We start from the raw sequence: 23,668 nt of genomic DNA, 5'->3' as shown, positions 1-23,668 counted from the left end.
ACTAATTGGGCAAAATCCATGCAGTTTTGTTGGTGATTTTTTTTTTCAGAATTGGTTTGCCATTGCCTTCTTCTAGTGATTGCTCTAGGTCACCCAGCGGGTTTGTGACTAAGGTGAAACTAGATGGGTTTCTAGCCTGGTGCCTTAACCACTACACCAAACTGGCTCTGAGTGACCTAAAATAATATAACATACGTAAATGAGTTTGTCTAAAATATTCCAAAGTCACACTATAATTTCCACTGGGTCTGTCTTTTTCTTTATTTTGCATTGGCCTTTCTATGCCTTGTAGTGTAATGGGCCAGAGGTATGCAAGCCTTGGTTTTGGTTTTGCAGATGGCTATTCAGCAAGGTGCCAAGCTTTTCTGGATCTAATTTATATGTTGTTTGTATGCATGCAAATATAATTATGCTGTATCTTCAAAGCATTTGGTTGCTTTAAGTAAACTACATTTTGGCCACAGCAGGACCTGCAACATATTAAAAATTACAATAAGTTTTTCTTAACAAGAAAATGATTCCCAATGAATTGGCACAACTTACTTATATTTTTTTATGAGCACATGGTAAATATTTCAGTGCCGCAATAAGCTCATGTTGGACATCAGTCTTTACTTTTACTGTATTTAGCTAATTAAGAGAAAATAAAATAAATGAGACTGCTTTATTCATTTGTTTATTGAGCTGTTCTTTTAAAAAAAACGAGCATGTGCCTGTATTAGTGGCAATGAGAACAAATTTAGCCATTTAAAATGCCATTTACTTCACTTATCCCCTATTTTTAGGCATCATTTCTCATATAAATGAGAACCTAAAAGGCTCAGAGAATGTTAATGACCCTCAGCACCATAGTAATAGAATGAGCTTTCCCATTTCTCTGTGAAAAAGAATATGCCAGCCTTATGGGAGGCTGGAAGAGCTGAACAAATAAAAAGTAATGAAGAAAGGGTCCTGCTTTAGAAGCAATGTGCCACTATGGAAGAATAAGAAGAATTAAATAAGCCTCAGTTGTCAGAACTATGAACTTCCTTTAGGTGTTCTACCAGGCAAAGTGAATCAAGAAGATAACAATAGCACTTAGACTTATATACCGCTTTACAGTGCTTTACAGCCCTCTCTAAGTTGTTTACAGAGTCACCATCTAGGTCTTCATTTTACCCACCTTGGAAGGATGAGTCAACCTTGAGCCTGGTGAGATTTAAACTGCCAAATTGCAGGCAGTGGGCAGGCAGCAGAAGTAGCCTCCAGTACTGTACTCTAACCACTGTGCCACCGTTGCTCTTAGTGTACAAGGAAGAAAATGACTTGGTCTGTGATTCTGCTAAATGTAAATCTCTTTGGAGCATCACATATGTTCCTCTTCCCAGATTTTTGTATAATTCTAAACCTCTCTTCATTTGCACCTGTTCCTGTTCAATAAGAAAGAAAGAAAGAAAGAAAGAAAGAAAGAAAGAAAGAAAGAAAGAAAGAAAGAAAGAAAGAAAGAAAGAAAGAAAGAATAGATATAGGGAAGGGATAGATATAGAAAGAATAGATATAGGGATATCAGGAAGCCTGTATAATTAGACATCCAAAATAAGAGACAGATTTGCTGAATAGTAGGAAGAAGGTGGCATGCACAATTCTCTTCCTTGTATTAATTTTACCATGCAGAATATGTAACAGAGTTTTTGAACTATTTTTACTTGATTAGATAATATCCCAAAGGTTTACATGATGCTCCTTTATTCCAATTTTATTCTGGGAAAAGAGGCAGCTAAATTATTACAAAATGCATTAATTCAGATTACATCTTTATATAGAGATTTTGCTTAGGACCGCAAATATTTACCTTTCATTATATCTTTATATACAGATTTTGCTTAGGAGCATAAATATTTACCTATTAGAAGACATAGAAACTTCTCTTCCAATGACAAATACAAGTATACAGAACATAGAATAATAGAGTTGGAAGGGACCTCTGAGGTCATCTAGTCGAACCCCCTGCTCAAGCAAGAGACCATATATAATTTCAGACAAATAGTTATCCAGTCTCTTTTTGATAGTGTACCCCCAATGTCTGAAGGCAACTTATTCTATTGGTTAAATGCTCTCACTAATAGGAAATGTCTCCTTAGTTCTAGATTGCTTCTCTCCTTGGTTAGTTTCCAACAATTGTTTCTTTTTTTTTAATTAATATTTTTTTATTTTTAAACAAACATAAACAAACAAGGCATGTAATATAAAAACATCTTCAATTACGTACAGTGTGTCAATTGGTTACAAGGTTTTTGTGCATCCTTTCCATAGTCATCACTTATACTTTATCTAAAGTCACATATTGTCAATCAAATATATTTGTATACATTATTATTATAGTACTTCATTTGTTTGATAATTACTATTGTTTCTTCATTATAAACAAGGTATTCTAAATATGAATTCATTTATATTATAATAATTCATTATATCATCTTCAATATATCAAATAATAAAGTATTTTTATATCCTATTCTAAATCATTCTATTATTTTAGTATTGGTAACATTATCTAATAATTTCCAATTTCAAGTTTTTTCCATTATTAGTATCATCAATTTAATATATATGTATACAATTATTATGATTATTAAACATTCATTTATAGCTACTATTACATTATTTTTATATGAACCATACTAAATTTAAAGTAAATTTATATTATGGCATTTCATTACATCGTCCTGAAATCATCCAATGATATTACGTCTTTATATTCTATTCTATATAAAATTGTTTATCTTTTATTTTTTTAAAAAAGCTTTTCAACATCATCTATATAGTCCCACTTGCAATTTCATATTCATATTATCAATCTAGTATATATAAATGCATTATTATCATTGTTAATCATTTATTTGACTATAACTATTATTACTTTGTCTTATACATAATACTCAAAGTTTAACTAAGTTTAATTTAATTTTATTGTGACATTTCATTTCATCATCCTGTATCCTTCCAGTAGTAGTGCAGTCCAATATTTCTTGACATTTGTAGAATCTGTATTCTAAGTGTTTTCTTGATAAGTCTTATGTGGACTTCTCTTGGCAACTTGTTATTTATTCCATATCTTATAGAAAGTCGAAACCCTCCATTTGTTCCTTCCATCAGCTTGCTTTTAGTTATCACTGGTGCTTCTGCCAAAATTACTCTCATTGTTTCTGCCAAATTTTCTCCCCTTTCTTCATCTATGTTTTGAAGTCTGAGATAGAGTTCCAGTTCGTCGATCTCTCCTTTCAGTATTTCACACATATCATTTCCCTCTACTCTCGGTTTGCTGTCGGTGTCAACAATTTTCTTATCACTTTGTTCATATTTCTCTGCAATTTTTTGAATTCTGTTCTCAAGTTTCATCATTGTTACATATTTTGTAAATATTCTCAACTCTTCCCTCCATTCTTTCTGTGTTTTGTTCTATAATCTCAAATCCCTTATCAATTCTCTCTGTGCTTATTAGTACTTTAGTACTTTTTGAATTTCTAATATAATTATTTGTAATGTTAATTCATTTTCTTCTTCACGTTGCACCATTTTTCCAGGTTGTATACACTGCCACTAAGATATCCAAGGCTTTTTGCTAGGTTTCAAACAAATTCAGTGTAATATTTCAAGTCAAAGCTTTCTCTTTACTCCAAAGGGCACCTGTATAAACAAAATGTGTTTAATAGCCTTGTAATATCAGATGTTACCAAGCCTCCAGCCTCTAGGTGGCAGTGTTACTTTTTTTTCTCTGATTTTACCTCTCTCTTTAATCTCTGGATCAAAAAGAGAGAAAAAAATGCTTAAAAGTTACGATCCAGCTGAGCCTTGAGAGGAAAGAGAATTTTAATCCACAAATACAAAAAATGGAGAAAAATAGAAGAAGGGGAAAAAAGACCAGTCCAATTTAAAAGTAAAAGGAATTTGTAAAAATTCCATCCATGGAAAGAAACAAAATTAAAGTGAAAAAGATAACACAATAGTTTTAATCCAGGCTTAATTCACCTCTTGCTTTCTTCTGTCTTCAATTTTAATTTAACTCTAAGTCTTTTGGGGTGTTCTCTTCTCTAATAGTAATTTTTTTCTCACCATTTTTGACACACACTCTCTCCTGTTCTGCTTCCACTTCAGGGGTCTGTCCCAACCTTCTGCAGCCTCAATGGCTGCGTCTCTTGTAGCCAGAAAAAAGAGCTTCTCCTGGATCGATCAGGGGCATTGTGATGCCCCTGAGATGAGCAGGATGTGCCCTTCTCTATCACCGTCTCTAAAGGACGGTTTAGGTCCAAAAAGGACCGTCCAGCAACAGAGATATCAACAGCAGTCCTGGAGCTCCAAGATTGCATGTCGTATCGTAGCGATGTCAGCCACGCCCTCCCAACCATTGTTTCTTGTCTTGCCTATTGGTGCTTTGGAAAATAGTTTGATGTGAGTTGTATGTGGGTATAGTAATTTACGAGATTTGGTTTATGGGTGTTTCTTCCAAGTGAGCAAGTTAGAATTGTTTCAAACAGTTTGTCAGAGGTTATCTTTTCACTTATTCAATAATTTTGTTATAAATGTTCTTTTCATAACAGTGATAAACTTAAATTTAGGGTTTCCAGAATCTACAAGTGGCACTTAGATAATCTTTGAAACATGTAGCAACATGCAATATAAATAAAGGGAGACTAGTATCTATTTCAAGCTATTTAGCTCTCATCAGCTAGCCATACCTTTACTGGGATTAGAACCTGTGCTGTATGTCATCTTAGGCAGATGTGTTAACCATTGAGCCACAGGGTTCTTCTCCTTATCAGCTGAGCCAGGGAGTGGGTATGTATTTAGAGTTACAACCCCTGGTATGCCCAAATATGGGAGGAGGTCCACTGCTTCCATCCATATATATATATGGGTGATGGTATTAACTTGGTTAGAACTGACTTGGATTTGATTACCTTTGTATCATTGTCATTTAGTGCTCGTTATCACATAGTTTCTTAGATAGAGATAAAAGTTTTTCAACAAACAAACTGAATCTCTGTTTGTATGCAATGTGAACGCCGGAACGTGACAGATTTTAGTCTGAACCACATTATCTGGGGAATCATTGGCTTTTCATTTTCGTCTGGTCCAGCTGGTGGTGTTAATTTGGTCACAGTGCAGAAGGCAGCATTCTTAGTAGTGACACTCATCTTGTGGAGAAAAAGCTTCCAGTGGTAATTAGGTGGGCTGCCATTGTGCCGTATTTCCTTATAAATTTACATCTTACCTTTTCTTGATTTTCCTATCTTTTTTTTCCTGCCTACTGTTCCAATGATTGTTATTTATTAATTATCTGAACAGCAGTGTTTTAAATGTTTCTACCTATTTTAACATTTCCCTATTTTTTACTGCATTCATTGTAATTTTTATATAAAGGGCTTTGGGTTTGGAGGGAGGAGTGCTGAAAAACAGCATTGAAATATTTGGAATAATTGTCTTTTTCATGCACCTATTAATATGGCACAAAGTTGCATGCCTTCTAGCTTTTTTGCTTCACAGGATTTCTATTTTCATACCGCTATCTCAGTAAATAATTTTCTGGTGTGCTGTTTTTTTTTAAGGTGATAGAATCCATTCTTTTGGAAAAAGAATATATTCTGGGCTGTACATGTGAATATAGACAAATAATTACTTATTCGTATTTGTTTGTTTATTCAATTTCTAAAGCCCATATCAGACAATGACTCTGGACTAAAACATCCAGATTAAATATACATAGCAGCAAGGTATTTGGCTAGTTAGCAATACAGCTAGAAAATGGAGCCCTTAACATCCTAGGCCCAGGAATATAGCCATGTTTTTAGGGCCTTATGAAAGGCTAACAGAATTGGGGCCATTCCAGTCTCTGAAGGAAAGATGTCACATAGAGCAGGAGTCACTGCAGAAAAAGTTTGTCTTCTGGTGTCCACCCGGCAACATTTTGTGGCTGATGGGATCTGTAGCATGACCATTCTGCTTGATCTGTGTAGCCAAATGGAGACGTTTGGGAAAAGGTGATCCTTCAGGTATGTTAAGGTCAGTTGCCAAACTAATAATGCTGTTGAATCTGTTTGTGTTTTTGTAGGATCTAACCAGAAGAAATCTTTATTAAGTGAAACCAGATACAAATGCTTTTTCCCTTCACATTTTTCTTCTCATTGTGAGAAGAACAGAATCAGAGGGGACACCGATCAAATGAATTACTGGAAATCTACAACGTACTTTAAGCTGTTTCCAGCACAAGATTCTCCAATGGGTCAAGTTATCTTGGAAATATAACTTGATAACTAGAGAAAAGAAGGACTAGGGATGATATGATAGCAGTATTCCAGTATCTGAGAAATTGCCAAAAAGAGAAGGGAGGTCAACTTATGCACCAAAGCACCTGTAGGCAGGACAAGAAACAATGGATGGAAACTAATCAAGGAGAGATGCAACCTGGACCTAAGGAGAAACGTCCTAACAATGAGGACAATTACTGGAACAGCTTGCCATCAGAAGTTCTGGGTGCTTCATCACTGGAGGTTTTTAAGAAGAGACTGGATAGCCATTTGTCTGAAATGGTGTAGGATCTCCTGCTTGAGAGGGAATTGGACTAGAAGATCTCCAAGGTCCCTTTCAGCTCTGTTTTGACTGATATTGAGTTCCAAACATTGGGATCATTGATAATAATTGGTTGCATATATTATAGGAGGGAAATATGAGAGATAGGGGGAGGGGGGAGGGAGGGTCTAAGTTCAGAATGGATGAAATTGATTGCATTTTGTTAGTCAGTAATGTTTAACTACATGGGTTTTTTTCTCTCTTGCTTCTTTTAGTGGGTCTTTATCTCAAATACTTTCTCACTGTGCAGCACAATGGTACTTTATTTTTTTTGCAAAGGAGCTAAAATTTATATAAAGCACAATTGTACTTAACCACATGGAAGGTCTACAGTAGTTACATTCATTAAATATTCAGGGATGTCAAGAAACCCGCAAAACTCTACGTTTCAACTAAAAATGTAAAGATTTTTGTTATGCAACACAGAGATTTATTATATACAGTAAGTGAAAGTTATTTCTTTTCTTTCACAATTTTATAGGTGGGGAGAGAACTTCCAGTGCAGAAAAGAAATGTGTTTATTATCAGAATTATACAGAACATCTGTTTCTGTGCCCCAGCCAACTTTGGGAATTCGAAAAACCAAGTCAATACACAGAAAATGCATGTATTCACAATTTTTCACAATTTATTATTTCAACCCCCAAAATTGGATTGTATTTCAGAATGTATCACTAGATCTTTTTAGATATTTCGAAGCAGCTAATTTCCATGACTGTTTATGTTATCCTATAAGCTGTTATCCTATAATAATCAAGAATTTTGGTGCAGCTATTCTTTCGCTCTTGATGCCCTTATATAGTATTATTTCTCCACCATTATTCTAGCTACCATAGCCATGTTTAGGATGACTTATTCAATGCTGGGGAAGAAAAAGTCAGAGGAACATCTCTCGGACCATTGCAAGGACTATTCTTCTATTTGCCACATAAAGTCTCATGAATTCATTCAGAGTTGGAGTTCATTTGTACAGATCCAATAGAGGTGCCTGTTTTTTTTTACGGTTATCACAGCAAATTTACACTGTTGACTCCTGAGAAATTAGACAGGAACTTCTAGAATGTGATCTCGATGATCTGTTGGATTCAGATCACTCCTGTTGGATCAAGGCTGGACAAAAGGTTGCCTGAGATTGATCCCCAAATCTGTTTCTTTGGGGGAGAAGTTTGTCTCATCAGGCTTGGAAGGAGGCAGTAGTGCACCTCCTCCTCCAGAAGCTATTGCTGGACCCAACAATTCTGAACACTTTCCATTTATTATTTAACCTTCCCTTTTAAGGGAACATCATGGAGAAGGTGGCTGAGCTTCAGTTGGAGGAGATGGATTATCTGGATTGTTTCAGTTGGGTTTCAGACCAGGTTACAATTAAGAGGCACCATTGGTCATGCTACAGTTGATCTAGGATAAAACGGTACAGACAATGATGGATGTGCCTTATTATGCCCATGCTCCTCATACTGCACTGATTACCATTATGGGTTCTATTCATAGGGCCTGATTATTTGAGAGAACATTTGTCTCTTAAATTATTTCTGTCTGTCTAGTAAGACTAGGCAGAATGGGTGGGCTTTGGTTCAATCAATCAAGCAATGTTATTAAGTGTGATGCAGGAAACACATCTTCTCTATTGTGGCACCTGTCCTTTGGAATGACAGCTTTCTCCCTGATGATGTTCAGGAAGCTATTAACGAACTAGCTATTGTCCCAGGCATTAGCACATACTTCATGGTACTAAATAATGATGAGTTATGATATTAGGTATTAAAATAATGAAAGACTCAAGTGAGCTCTCAAAATGAATTCTAGTCAAGTCATTTTGCAGAAGAACCACTTCAATCTTCATACCAAAAAGCAAAAGCATGTATGTGTATAATACCTGCCCAGTCATCATTTTTTCTGTACTGTTCTCTTCCTTTTCTATCTTTGATGGGACGTGGTGGCTCGGTGGCTAAGACACTGAGCTTGTTGATCAGAATGGTCAGCAGTTCAGCGGTTTGAATCCCTAGTGCTGCGTAATGGAGTGAGCTCCTGTTACTTGTCCCAGTTTCTGCCAACCTAGAAGTTCGAAAGCATGTAAAAATGCCAATAGAAAAATAGGAACCACCTTTGGTGGGAAGGTAACAGTGTTCCATGCACCTTCAGCGTTTAGTCATGCCGGCCACATGACCATGGAGACATCTTTGGACAGTGCTGACTCTTCAGCTTTGAAATGGAGATGAGCAGCACCCCCCTAGAGTCAGGAACAACTAGCACATATGTGTGAGGGCAACCTTTACCTTTACTTTTACCTTTAAGATGTTTTTTGTAATGGAAAGATGCACATATGAAAATATCAAACAAGTGTAAAATCAGGATAGACACAGAAAAGAGGAAAACAGAAAAATGTTGATTTCACAGATTTAGCCAGATTGCCAAAGTAGTTTTAGAACTGTGATCAAGCCTTATGTAAATTTCTGTCCCAACTTAAAATTAGCATTTGCTTCCATTCTATATTGCAGAAAAGAAAACATAAATTATATTAATAGAAATATTTACAAAGTACAATCCATTATAATATCTCACTGTAACTGCATTACACTGTCTGAATACTCCCTGCCCTATCCCTGAGCTCAGAAAGAAAGAAATATCTTGCTGAACTCTAAATTATAAAATTCCATTTTATGCAATACTGCAGAAAAAAAGTGGACATTGAAAAATTATCTGACTGGGAGCTTAGCAAGATAAAGCTATAAATCTTCCTGGCAGTTATTCACTTTTATTGTGAGGTGGTGCTTATGGGAGCTGCTGTTAACTAACAGATGCTGAAGTTTGGCATGGTAGCTTTCCTAAGTCCATAGATGTGCTATGATTCTGCAGCATTCAGACTCTGGTGTAGCAAAAAGAATGAGATTTAAAAACATTGCCAAAGTCAATTGAGGACTCAGTCAAGAATTTAAGAGATGGGTCCCAGTTGCTGAAGAAGAGGCAATGGCAAGAACTACTAGTACGATTTATGGTGGACTGAAACAGCAGGGATGGCACTGCTGCAGAAATCAGAGGCCAGATGGTGAATTCTGTCCAGCATGATCATTCCAGATAAAGGAGAGATTGCGAGATCACCCACTTCACTCCTGATGGCTGTTCCTCACTAGTAGACTAGACGAGCTGAGGTTTTTGTGGTCAGCTCATAGACAAGTTAGATTATAGAAAGAAGGTCTATGTTGTAACTTTAAAGCAAGAGTAACTTTTAACTGAACTTGTAACTTCTGTACAGAAGAAGATCAGAAGCCACTTCTGTGTATCTTTTTGCATTATTTTCAATTTTTCTTTTATTCCCTTCCACATTCTTGCACTTTTAGCTTTCAGCTTTCTGTCTCCCTTTCTTTTTTTGATTCATTTGGATCAGTTTTTATCTTTCTTCTTTAAACTTTTAATAAATTAAAAGAAAAATAAAAGAAATTAATTAATTCAAAGACCTTCATTTCTCTGAAATCTAATAAATGATTTCCCCCCCTAAAATTTTATGAAGCAGGAAATGAGAACATCTTCCATGTTCTTTTTAAACTCTATTAAACTGAACATTTGTTTAAATGTTAAAAGAAAACATGTTTGGTGATTGCTTTGCTTATCCTGACCCCATGAAAAGTCCTTGTTTTTCAAAGAAGATATTATTCATGTGTACTTCTGAACACATCCATCATAACAAAGCACAATTCAAAGCATAATATTTAAATTCACTAAAGGAATTAAATATAGGGTTCTAATCTAAAATGTCTAGAATAAATCTGTTACAGAATTCAATTCAAGCTGGGAACCTAAACTACAATTTAGTATGTGGATCTGTACCAATAAAAAAATCAAAATCCAAAATGGGTGTTTTTAGGGGAGAATCACTTTGGTGTAGTGGTTAGTTGGACATTGAGGAAGCGGGTAGAGAGATTTTTGGGAATTTTGGGATTGAGAAAGATTCTAAAATGGGTAATTAAGAAAACAAACAAATAGATAATATATTAATCCAGATAATATACTAACCCAGAATTGTCCTTTGAGGCACAAAAGAAAAGGATCCAAATATCCTACTTTGGACACGTGATGCAAAGATCTAGCTCTCTGGAGAAGGCTATAATGCTGGGGATAGCGGAAGGAAAGAGAAGAAGAGGATAATCGACAGCTGGCCAACTGTATAATGGGTGCGCCATTGTAAGATCTGAAGGATCAGTTTGGGAACAGATAGTCATAGAGAAAATAAATCTATGTGGCCAATAAGAGTTAACATTGATTTGATGGCATATTAATCATCCAGTGTTATACTGCAAAATTGTAACCTCTGTGACAATTCTAAATCCTTTGTTCATTCCTCTGTCTTATCTTCTTTTTATATTTGATGATACAGTTCTCATATGTTGTCCTTTTGACATCATAACAGTTGCAATAGATGCCCATGGGTCAGATGCATCACATGCTGCCCACGCTCATGCCCAGTTTAGCGAACGGGGGGGGGGGGAAACGTCCTGATATGTCACGTGATGCTGCTGTGCTGATGTGAGTTTGACACCCCTGCTCTAGACCTACTTATATTTTTAATATTATGTATTGTCTTATGTTTTTTTGTCTTTGTACCCCTGTCCCGTGTTTTGTAAGCCGCCCTGAGTCCCCTCAGGGAAAAGGGCGGCCTATAAATTATAATAAACACTCTAAACACTCTAAACACTCTACTGCACTGGTATAGCTCATTAGTAGAATAAGAAATGGAAAGGTGTATGAGCTCAAGCCAAATAGATGGAGAATGGAAGTACTATATATGCATTTTTAAAATAAAATATAACTTAGAGTTTAAAATAAGCCACTGCTGCAACCATTTGCATTACTTGAGTTGAAGCGCTTTTTACTTGCATACAAACCAAAATGCCAATCCGCAGACCAGAGAAAGCCTTGAGGATTCTGTTCTCTGGACAGGCTTATAAAAGAAATTATGGCTCTTTCTTATTTTGTAGAATTCTTAGATGTTGATTTCTGCCACATGTCTGACATGACTCACGCCCATTACCAGCTTTGGTTATAGGTGAAGACATCAGATTACAAACCATTCAATACAACTTTGACAAAAGTACAGTGCATTTCTCAAGATAAATACAGTGCTTTCAGACTGTCACTGACCTCTCAAAGAATGCGATTAGAATGATAGCTTATGTAATGTTTCGACGTTTGTTCTAAAGCAGGTGATTTAATATTTCCTCTTATTTACTCAAGGTTATATATTCATGCTTGATCCTCCATTTTTATTAGCTTCTTTGTGCACTGCATATAAATATGTGTTGGTTTTCAAACAGATTTGCTAAACGCAGCATGTACACTTGAGTGCCAAGGTGGCGCAATGGTTAAATGCAGCACTGCAGGCTACTGCTAGATCAGCAGTTCAGCGGTTCAAATCTCACCGGCTCAGGGTTGACTCAGCCTTCCATCCTTCCGAGGTGGGTAAAATGAGGACCCAGATTGTTGGGGGCAATATGCTGACTCTCTGTAAACCGTTTAGAGAGGGCTGAAAGCCCTATGAAGCGGTATATAAGTCTACTGCTATTGCTATTGCTATTGCTATTGTAGAATGCATTTATTAAGAATTCCAGAGGGTTTTATTTAGAAAAAAAAAGAGTATGGTAAGGAATACTTATTCCCATTCTTGCTAGTATCCCCATGGAAAATATTCTTACATTCGCATTTACCCAGAGCTAAAAGTCTACTGTAGAATATTTTCCTAATATTCTAATATTGAGGTATTATTGTCTTAGACTATTGCATAACCACAAGAAAACTAAAGCCAATACTTTCCCCAAATATTCTCATTTATGCCATCTACATGCTATGATTATACAACACCTCATTTTTGCATATGACTCTGCATTGTGCTAACAGCAATGATAATAATAGCCAAGAAAAATAAAAAAGAAAGAAAAGGAAAAGAAAAAAGGAAAGGAAAGGAAAGAAAAGGAAAGGAAAGGAAAGGAAAAAGATGGAAGAAAAGAGAAGAGAAGACACCTGTGATTTCTGAAAAAATAACTTTCTCTTCAACCTGGTCCTCGTCCTTGACCATCACTGCAGGTTAAAGGGCAATATTATTCCAGCACATTTTTCCTATGCTTGTTTGATCATTGTTCAGTTGGTCAAAGTCCTGATGAGTGGTAGGCAGTAGTGTTCTGGAGCCAGCACATACTGACTTGTAAGGCCCAATTGTTAAATTTTACAGAATTTGACAAGCCAATTGACAGCAGAGCTCAGCCATGACACCTGTCATGCCAATAAGCCATTTGGCAGCTCATGGCTTAGTAGGGACAATGGAGATGGCAGAACTGGTTATTATGCATTTTATTAGTATTTCTTGCTAACAGAATTCATTCATAGACTTTTCCAGTACCAACCATGGGCAACTTAGTTACAAGCTGTAAATTGCAATTTGAAATGTTAGAAGGGTAAAAAGCATGAATTAATAAGTAAAAGAAAAGATAACTTGTGTGACAATAAAATAAAAGAGAAGGCTGTAAGAGATTGGAATGAAGATGGTCTTGTCTTGTGGAATGGAATGGATACATACATGAAGGGAAGTAGAGTTAAGTTATACTAAAAGAGTTAAGATCTTTCTCAGAACACATGAACTGGTATAATCTAGTACAGGTGTCTCCCATCTTGGCAACTCTGAGATGAGTAACTTCAATTCCCAGAATTCCTTAGCTAGCATGGGAAATTCTGGGAGTTGACGTCCATGCATCTTAAAGTTGTCACATTTGGGAACTCCTAATTAGAATATTGTGGTGTAAATGTGTAAATAAATGTAAAGGTGTGAAAGGTGTAAATAAGAGCAGGAATCTCTATATCAGTGACAGTTCCATGATATACTCCAGTGAATGGTGACAATGTAAGAATCAAGGGTGAAGTTGGGGAAAATTGAGCTACTCTCCAAAGACTTTGATCTGGGGATGTGGAGTTGTTATACAAAATTATACAAGTACATCAATGGTGGAAAACGAAAGCAAGTAGATGAATTTGGTGCCCGCTTGGTAGCATAACATAAATATTCATACATTCCCCAAAAATTCAAGTAAAAAAGAGCATTTAAAAATTATTTCATCAACCCTCTCCTGTAAATGTGTGGCTACAGTTTATTTTTATCTTATTGTTCTGAGAAGCAATAGTCTCTCCTCTTTGGGCATGTCTTCGTTAAAATAAATAAGTCTATCAAATATTCTCTCTTGGGATGAAGATGGGGAAAACGCAAACATTAATCATTTGTTCCAGTGCTTTTTTTTCCTGGTTACCTGTTTCTGTCAAATTATAAGACCTCACCTTCAGGTGTTCCACATTTATGGCCAGGAGGTCCACTTGAGCAAGTTCAAAGTACGTCGGCCAAGTCTTTCCTATTCATCATGCTTTGACATGAAATCTCCTGATAGTATCTGCTCATTTGTCTGTGGGCTTTGAAGACGCTGTGAGTCTGAAAGACAGAGGGAGAAAGGTTAATTGGTTTTGCTGACCATCTGTTTGTCTTGGGAATGAATGCAGAGCTTAATATGTAAGAAGTGACATCTGCAAGAATTAAGTAAAACATTTCCACAGAGTTTAACTTATGGATCGTGTGCTCGGAGGAAGAATCTGTGTAACCAAAAAAAAATATCATTTTTACTTAGTTTTAAAGGTTTTGACCCTGGGGAAAGATAGCCAGTAAGATTTTTCCTAGGAGTATCAGAAGAAATGCAAACTTTTCCAGTCAGGTTTTTTATGCCTATCATTTTATACTTCTTTTAATGAGAAAGAGGGCATCACCCAGCTCTACAACTAATAGCAGCATCCAGGAATTGAACCGCTCAGTCTCCATGAAAAAAGGCTTTTTCCATACAAGGAACTAGAGCATTCTTTCCTTTCATCATTGCAAATCATTTTTACAATACTATGAAGTTTCAAAACCAGTTTGCAACTTGTTACATTAAGGGAAGGATCTACTTCATGTAAAGTCTGGGGGAAGGAGGGCATACAAGATGTGTGAAATACTTAATATATCCAAGTAGAGTGAACTGGGTCTACCTAATTATAGAGGAGGAAGAGGAAGAGGGAGGATGGAACGGTACCTATTCCCAAACAATAATATGATGGTCTTAGGGGAGGCCAGATAAGTTTAGAATTATGTACTTGAAGAACAGCACTTGGCAATATTGTCCGCGTGTCAGATTAGACACTTTCAAACAGATATCTGTACCTTGCAGATATAACAATATAGAAAATGCATTTTCCCTCAAGAGCTTGCAACCACACAAAGTTTAAAAGGTTATATATAGTTTTGCGCCCAGGATGTCCATAAAAGGACAGGATGAAAGTTCATGGTGTCTAGAAAGGAAACATTTCACTATTGCACCACTGATCTTTTTTAAGTGTCTGAAATAGGTCAACCCTCCTTATCTTACTCCTCTGTCTGCTATATTAGCTGATTACCTCTAGTAATCAGCCAACATAGGGTTAAGAATGGTGAAATACAAATGAAATATAATAGAAGGGGAAACAATATAAGGTGAACGATATCGATTGGCAATTGCTATTAGAAAGAACAGGAAGCTCCTGTTCATATTGTATTGTGTAAATGTGGTGTACATCTAGGTTTTGTGTATGTGATTTTACATGTTTGTAAATAAAAGAAAAAAAAGAAATAGGTCAACCCTCCAATCAGGCCAAAACATCTTCAGAGGTTTTCTCGATGAGTGTGCTTAGTTGTAATTAACATATAAGAAGAAAACAAAAAAATTGACACATTGTTATATAGTTCACAGTTATTAGTTGTGTGTACACTTTCAGAAAAAGAACAAAAATTCAGACAATCCCTCTTAACTTATCCTTTAAAATGCAGAAATGTTATTTTTTGTTATATTGCTAAAGATGAATTGTGGGGACCTGAAAACAAATCTGCTGCTCTAGGTAGGTTCTGAGAGGCACTAACCAATAATAATAATTCTACATTCTAGCAAAAACATATATTAATACCAGTACATAACAATATTTTTAAAATCCTAACATATAATCCTAAAATTACACAGTGGAAGTATTAAAAGGGAATCCATCCTCGTAAGCAAAATTACAAACATTGGTACAAGAATGCAGCTAAAATAGTTGTTAGTACTGCAAACACAGCGTCACAGCGATCAAGTATTGTCATACATCAGTGTTTAAGGAACAATGAAATCCAAATTCATCTACTGCCAAATATGTTAATATTAAACACTCAGGTATTCAAAAATATAATGTAAATGTGAAATATCAACGTACTGAAAGAATGTTTTGAATATTAAGACAATGTGGAGAAACATTTTTGACAGCCTTCTAAGTTTCAGCCCATTGAAAATTGCTCTACTATTTTACCTGCCCTACTTTATAGAATGTTAATATATTAATAGTGACACCTTGTTGCTTTGTTTCAGGAAAAAAACATCAGCTGTTAATTTGCCAAGTGCCAGGACTTTCTAACTCTTTTTATTTTTGGTACTTTCAAGTCAGTTTTAACTCCAGCATACAAGTCTGTGCAGCAACAGTTTCAGAAGTGGTTTGCCATTGCCTCCTTCCTAGGAAGGAGAATGATTGAATGAAGAGAATGACTGGTCCAAAGTCATTCAGTTGGCTTCATGCTTAAGGTGGGACTAGCACTCATGGTCTCTAATGGTACCTTAACAACTTCACCAAAAAGGTTCTTACCTGTTAACTGCTCATATAGACATTTCATTGAGTATGTTGGTGATATAATGAAACTACTGCTTGGTAAATATAGATGACCATCAAGATTATAATATCACCAGTCCCCAAGTTTGCATTTATCATTCAAACTAGAAAACATAGGTCCCTCTAAAATACACTGAGGAGTATTAGCAGTACTTTCTGTTGTTTGCATTCTATTTCTAATGTTCTACCAATTCCTACAGAGAAGATACAGTGGCTCAGTGGTTAAGACACTGGGATTGTCATCTGGAAAAACTGGCAGCCCAGGTTCAAGACCTGAGTGCCATGCGATGGGGTAAGCTCCCATCTTTATCCCAGCTTCTGCCAACCTAGCAGTTTGAAACATGCAAATGTGAGTAGATGAATAGGTACCACTTCGGTGGGAATGTAACAGTGCTCTGTGATGTCATGCAAGCAACATGACTATGGAAATGTGTTCAGACAGCGCTCACTCAATGGCCTTGAAACAGAGATAAGCACTGTCCCCCAGAGTTGGCAATGACCAGCAGAGCAAAATCCACATGGACTCCTACCGTACCAATTCCTACAAGTCTTAGAAAACTTTTTTTGTTACTTTCACGATTAATCACACTAATCCTTTTAATCTGCTATGGATAATAACATTTAGCCATAGGTAACTGAATTGTATCCAGTATATATTTCACTGCACCTGAAAAGCAAAACAGCTGTTCATGAATTTCATATTACATATGATAAAAGGGTTTATTTTAAAAAACTCATTTTTGAGCCCTGTTCAGTTAATTGAATTGCTAGCCACACTTGTAAACATGTTAATGTACAAGACATTGTAGGCAGGTCTATTGAAAATGGCTGTCAATTGAATCCTGGCTCAGTGACAAAATGAAAGGAAAGAATATAATCAGATTTGAAAGGATTTTCCTAGAGACTTGACAAACATAAAGAGTTATATCAACTATCTGTAAATGCAGAACTCATGTTGCAAATTAATGTGATTAATCTTCAAATGAAAGTATATTTTGATTAAAGAGCTAGCTGCATCACTCATTTGAAAATCACTAGGGTTTTTTCCCCCGGAATTATTCTTAGCCATATTCCAATCAAATTCTGTGCATTTCACATTGCTATTCTGAACATATTTTGAACCCTCTACACATTATTTTCATAATTGTAGATTTCTGAAGTTTCAGACTTTTTGCACTTAGTTTTAACTTCAATACAAATAAATATTATTACTCAAATGTCTTCTTATTTAACTATATTTATTTGCAGACAAATATCTATTTAGTGGTGTTTTTTTGTTTTGTTTTTCATTTCCTTCTGCTAAATTCTGGAACACTGAAATTTAGCAAAATGTAAATCAAAAGCTGGCAACTATTTTACTCCTCAACATAGTCATTTAATTAGGGCCATGATGATGAACCTATGGCACATGTGCCAGAGGTGGCATGCAGAGCCCTTTCTGTGGGCATACACACCGTCACCAGCTGGTCTTCTGATTTCCGGCACATCAGCTGATCTTCGTGCATGCCAGAGCCCCGGAAACCTGAACACCAGTCTTCAGGTTTCCAGGGCTCTGGCGTATGTGAAGAACATCTGGCCGGTGTGCGCATGCGCACCAGCCAGCTGGTCTTTGAGTTTTCGGGACTCTGGCTCACATGTTTTCCAGTTTGGGCACTCAGTGCCGAAAAGGTTTGCCATCACTGATTTAGAGATTGTTCAAAGTTACAATGGCACTGAAAAAAATTACAACCAGTCCTCGCATTGTAGCATCCCCATGGTCACATGATCAAAATTTGGGTGTTTGGCAGCTGGCATGTATTTACAATGGTTGCAGGGTCCGTAGTCTCCATTTGTGACTTTCCCAGCCAATTTCTCACAAGCAAAGTCAATGGAGGAAGTCGGATTTGCATAATGACCACACAATCAGCCATGACTCACTTAACAACCGTCTTGCTTAGCAATGGAAATTTTGGTATCCGGTTGTAGTCATAAGTCAAAACTATTTGTATGTACTTTCCCATTCTTATACCTACGGCATATTTTCTTAACAGATTATTTGGAGGAAAGTGAAACTATTTGTATGTATTTTCCCATTCTTATACATACAGCATATTTTATTAACAGATTATTTGGAGGAAAGTGAAAGAGAAAAAAAAATAGTAATAATCTACCACCACCATCATAAAACTTCCTTGGCAAGAAACTGTGAAAAACTACTGATTTGTAACTAGTTCAGGGAAAAGAACCCTTATTTCTCCTTCTAACTAATCTTGCTTGAGATCACTTGTCCCTGATCCAATTAATAAAGGGAAAATGGCAATCTTCTCTCCATAAGCTAGTTGACTTAATGATTTAATGGCCGATGAGAAAAATGGGGCAAAATTCCCCTACAGGCCATAATTTTTTGTGGACAAGGACTCTGAATGTCTCATGGCTTTCCAGTTTCCTACTCCACTGCAGTACTAACACACTTCATATAGCACAGCTGAAAGTTGCCACTACTATAGAGCTGGAAAAGTTGGGTTTTTTGAAGGCAGAAATCTTTTACGGACCCAAGCAAGGGACACCATTTTCTATCATAGTCACAGCACATACATTCATTTAGGAAGGGCTGTCATGTTTTTACATGACATGGTGACAGGAATTGTATGTACTTACCAGAGGTTGGTTCCTACCAGTTTGCACCAGTTCGGTAGAACCGGTTCGTCAAATCTACCGAACCGGAAAGCAAGCCACACCTACAGAAGAAGTTCCAAAAAATTTTGAAACCCACCACTGACACACACACACACACACACACAGAGAGAGAGAGAGAGAGAGAGAGAGAGAGAGAGAGAGAGAAAGAAAGAAAGAAAGAAAGAAAGAAAGAAAGAAAGAAAGAAAGAAAAAAGAAAAAAAGATAAAAAGAAAGAAAAAGTGAGAGAGAGATGAAAGAAAAAAAGGAAAAAGGAACAGAGAGACAAAAGGAAGGAGAGAGAGAGAGAGAGAGAGAGAGAGAGAGAGAGAGAGAGAGAGAGAGAGAGAGAGAGAGAAACACATGGCCGGCAAGCCACTCCCACCAGGTCACATGGCCAGCAAGCCACTCCCACAAAGGAGGCCACACCCACAGAGTAGGTTCGAAATTTTTTTGAAACCCCCCACTGGTACTTACAATATCTTTAGCTTCACAATATTTTAACTGAATACACCAATCTATTTCACATCCTGTCATGGTGCTGATGAAGCATTCATACAGAACCACATCATAAAATCTCAGATGCTGTATGGTTGCCATGAATGGCATATTGTACACCAGGCTTCTCAAGAGCTTCAAGTGGCCAATCTTCAAGAAGTACACTTTCCTGGGATTTTTTAACAGCTATAAATTTAGCCTCCTGAACTGACCGACACTGAGCCAGACAGTAACATTTGTATTTGGTGAATTTGTGAATCTTTAGTCTTCTCTGATTATCCAGAAGACATTTTCAAACCAATTTTAGATTGGGAAGAACATACCAGGGGCCACCATCCAAAAGTTCAGCCAATTCAAGAAGCAAATGAGTGGAGTGAGGGAAAAACTTAACTCATCTTGATGTGAAAGTCTAGTTAAAATGAATCCATCCCATATAAAGTTAAATAAGGTTAAAGTGGCTATTCTCCATACATGTAATCATTTTTACCTTTTGTTAGCTGAAAATTGAAGGCATAATTATTCCAGTATTTGAGAGGCTGCCACAAAGTTTTGGTAATCACATTACAAAAAAGATGTTGAGACACTGGGGAAAAAAATGCAAAGAAGAGCAACTAAGTTGATTAAAGATCTGGATACTAAAATATATGAAGAATGGTTGCAGGATTTGAGTTTGGCTAGTCTAAAGAAAAGAAGGACTGATGTGGGGGGGGGATATGATAGCAGTATTCAAGTATTTGAGAGGTTGCCACAAAGAGGAGGGGGGTCAACTTATTTTCCAAGCACAAGAGGACAGGACAAGAAACAATGAATGTAAACTAATCAAGGAGAGAAGCAATCCGGAACTAAGGAGAAACTTCCTAACAGTGAGGACAATTAACCAATTGAACAGCTTGCTGTCAGAAGTTGTAGGTGCTTCATCACTGGAGGTTTTTAAAAAGAGACTGGACAGCCATTTGTCTGAAATGGTATAGAATCTCCTGCTTGAGCAGGGAATTTGGACTAGAAGACCTCGAAGGTCCCTTCCTGCTCTATTTTAATTGATTAAATAGCCATTAGAATAGAATAACAGAGTTGGAAGGGACCTTGAAGATCTTCTAATCCAACTCTCGGCTTAGGCAGGAAATCCTACACCACTTCAGACAAATGATTGTCCAACATTTTCTTAAAACCATCCAGTGTTGGAGCATTCACAACTTCTGGAGGCAAGTTGTTCCACTGATTAATTGTTCTAACTGTCAGGAAATTTCTCCTTAGTTCTAAGCTGCTTCTCTCCTTGATTAGTTTTCACCCATTGCTTCTTGTCTTACCCTCAGGTGCTTTAGAGAATAGTTGGACTCCCTATTTGAAAATTAACTTTTCAAAGGATCTGAAAACACACGTTAAGTGCTGGGGAACATGCTGCCTTGAGTTCGTAAGTCATTCAGTCTTTTTTTCTCTTTTCAAAAATATAGCTTACTTTTATTGTAAGCCCTTGTTGAGGGATTCCATTCAAATTTGTATTAATGCTGGATAAACATTATATAGAAAGACTTTGAATAAATCTTGGAAAATACCTGGGACATATAAGAATCTAGGTTTCTAATAGAAGCGCTAAGTAGCTAAAATTGCCATAGCACTTTTTGAGGCATGTTTCCTATGTCTTCAGAGCAGAATCCGTTTTGTTTAGAAAGCTGGTTAAACTAAGAAAATAGTTGTTTATGTTTACTGGCCTCTATGCTAATTGAATCATCCGATGAGTAATCAAACATGGGAACTCTGGAATCTGCAATCAAGATAAATTTTGCATAGACAAATCTAGAGCTCTGAGTGAGCAAAGGTTTCCTTTGCCAAACAGTTACACACACAAGAAACACATTAACAGTAATTTCCAGGTATTAAAGTCAGATTTCTCGCATCAATGTGTTCCAATAGTACCAATTATGACTTAGAAGTCCTATCATATTTAGTACACAGAACTAGCTGTGTTTCAGTGATAATGGGCTAAAGCTGCTTAGTTTGCTATTCTGTAAGGCATGCTGCACAATGAGAAAAATCAGCCATACATTCTTTTTGTTCTCTTGCCGTTAAGTTAAAATTCATCCACCACAACTAAGATTTTTTTTAACCAATTGTTAAACAGGGATTGAATAGATTTGCCTGACTTCTTTCAAGGCGGTCATAGAATTCAGCCAGGTAGCATCACTGAATAGCACTGTAAGTAGAAAGTAGCATTGGAAATACTTTTATCCAGCAACTTAGAAATGTGAAATTCTCTGCTGTTCCTTTTTCTCTTTGAGAATTACAATGGTCTCTTATATTTTGCTGACTTAAGATTCTGGCAATCAAATTACCCATCACAGTGGCTGAACTTTCTCTTCTGGTTGGTTGTCTCCTCTTGTTAATCCCTGCTCAGAGGCACACAAATTCTGCCATTTTGTGAGAAAAGATGTGCCGCTCGAACTCTTTTACATCCAATATATCTGAGCTAATCAAATCACTGCCAGCCTTTTCTGCTTCTTCTGAAAGCATCTGCCTTTGCCATTCATCACAAAGTCCAGCTAATTTAAGCAATCATCCTGATCCATGGCATTGAACACCCAACTGTGATATTTCATACTGTCAGATATTTCCTTGTAATAATAGCTTTGCACAGCAAACATTTAGGCCAAGGACACACAAACATATTTCAATAATTAGAGGCACCCTCATTTGATCAAATTTACCTCCGTTCCAGAAATGAATACAACTATTTTGAAATGCAGTAATTTTTGTGATGCCTCTTTTTCAATTTGTACTTCATGAAACAGCTGAATCTTTAACTATAAAAGCTTCATCATCTTTCAATGAAGATAAAATTACAAGCAGCGTATTTCCCCTACTTTTACTGGATCAGTAAAACAATAGGATCAGTATTACTCTTACATTTATAAAATATCAATAACCCTTAAGGATCCCCTGTACTAGGATGATATTTTTCATCCTTTATTTTGATTGCTTATTCTTGTCCATTTCAAGTTTTGATCTCTATACGCTACATTCTCTTATAAAATGAAGATGATGGTTCATACTCTCATTTTGCTCCTCATTCCTGACACTTTTTTCCTTCTATTATCTGCTCATTTTCTTTCTTTGGTTTTGTATTCATCAATTTATTTGCTCTGCAGAAAATTAATAGAATTGGGTGGCTTATTTATTATGATGATTATGATTATTCCTTTCTTTTGACCTTTTATTTTTTTGTAAAACATTGCTGCAACTTCTTTTTCTGTCTGAATATTTTTGCATATTTTTGTCTCTGCTTATGCAAAATATTTTTTCGTCATGTCACATTCCCATGTCTGCTTGAATCTACTCACATTTTGTAATTTTTGCCAATTCTTCATCCTATCTTCATTTCTTTTCTCATGCAATTAATTCAATTGTTTTTTCCCTTTTGGAAAGCTTGTTCTTCTAATATGTGACTTCCACATCATAGTATTTAAAAAGGTCAGCAACCTTAAACACTTAAAGAGCCACAAAGGTCTTAACCAGAAGCCCCCTATTCAATTCTGGAGCTGACCGAAGGGCCGGTTCCCCCATCATAGTCTTCTCCTAGTACAGCATCCTTTTTCCTCTACCAACTGGAAGTTGGTTCCCCCACCATAGAGTCTAGAGACTCCTCCTAGTGTGGTGTCCTTTTTCCTCTACCTGTCCTAACTGAAAGCCCTATCAATTGTGGAGCCAACCAGCAACAGGGAGCCACAGCAGATGGATGAAAGAGCCACATGCTGCTCCAGAGCCATGGGTTGCTGACCTCTGGTTTAAGCTTATGAGACTGCAGGCAGGCTTTTTGTCTCATTTTTCCCTCTGCCCAATGCTTTAAAAAATAGGAGGTGCTAGGTGCCATTATAATTGTTCATTTTAATCCCTCTAGAATTGATCAATAAAAAGATATCTTTGTGAAAGTGATTACACCCCACCAAGACAGATGTTTGTATGCTTATACACAACTTCCAATGGATGTTGAGCACTCATTTGAATAAATAAGTAAGATGTAAATTAGTTAACTAAGTATGTGGTATACTTTTCAATTTTGTTATGAAGTGTGGAAGAAGAACTCTTCTATTGAATAAACTGGCAGTGATATCAGGCAAAATTCATTCATCTCCCTTCATTCTCCTAGGCTTTAAGATTGTTTAACTCTACCAGTTCTGCCCTAAGGCAAAC

The 23,668-nt window shown here is 36.5% G+C and overlaps 1 long non-coding RNA gene across 3 annotated transcripts in view; it reads right to left on the bottom strand.

Moving 5' to 3' along the window:
- The window catches only part of LOC106542660 (uncharacterized), a 51,536-nt gene that overhangs the window by 5,166 nt on the left and 22,702 nt on the right, over nt 1-23,668 (bottom strand). For 2 of the 3 annotated variants that reach the window (XR_015695962.1, XR_001313067.2), the window contains one exon: nt 10,743-14,068. This is a non-coding gene — a long non-coding RNA (uncharacterized LOC106542660). Of the gene's footprint in view, nt 1-10,742; nt 14,069-23,668 lie in introns of those variants that run through there. The other variant, XR_015695961.1, reaches the window with a different exon arrangement.

This window comes from Thamnophis sirtalis, unplaced genomic scaffold (assembly GCF_051295495.1).
Source record: "Thamnophis sirtalis isolate CommonGarterSnake01/CBP01778 unplaced genomic scaffold, rThaSir2_p1.2 scaffold_3, whole genome shotgun sequence".
In the NCBI taxonomy this organism is placed as follows: domain Eukaryota; kingdom Metazoa; phylum Chordata; class Lepidosauria; order Squamata; family Natricidae; genus Thamnophis; species Thamnophis sirtalis.
This window is presented reverse-complemented; position numbering and strand designations above follow the sequence as displayed.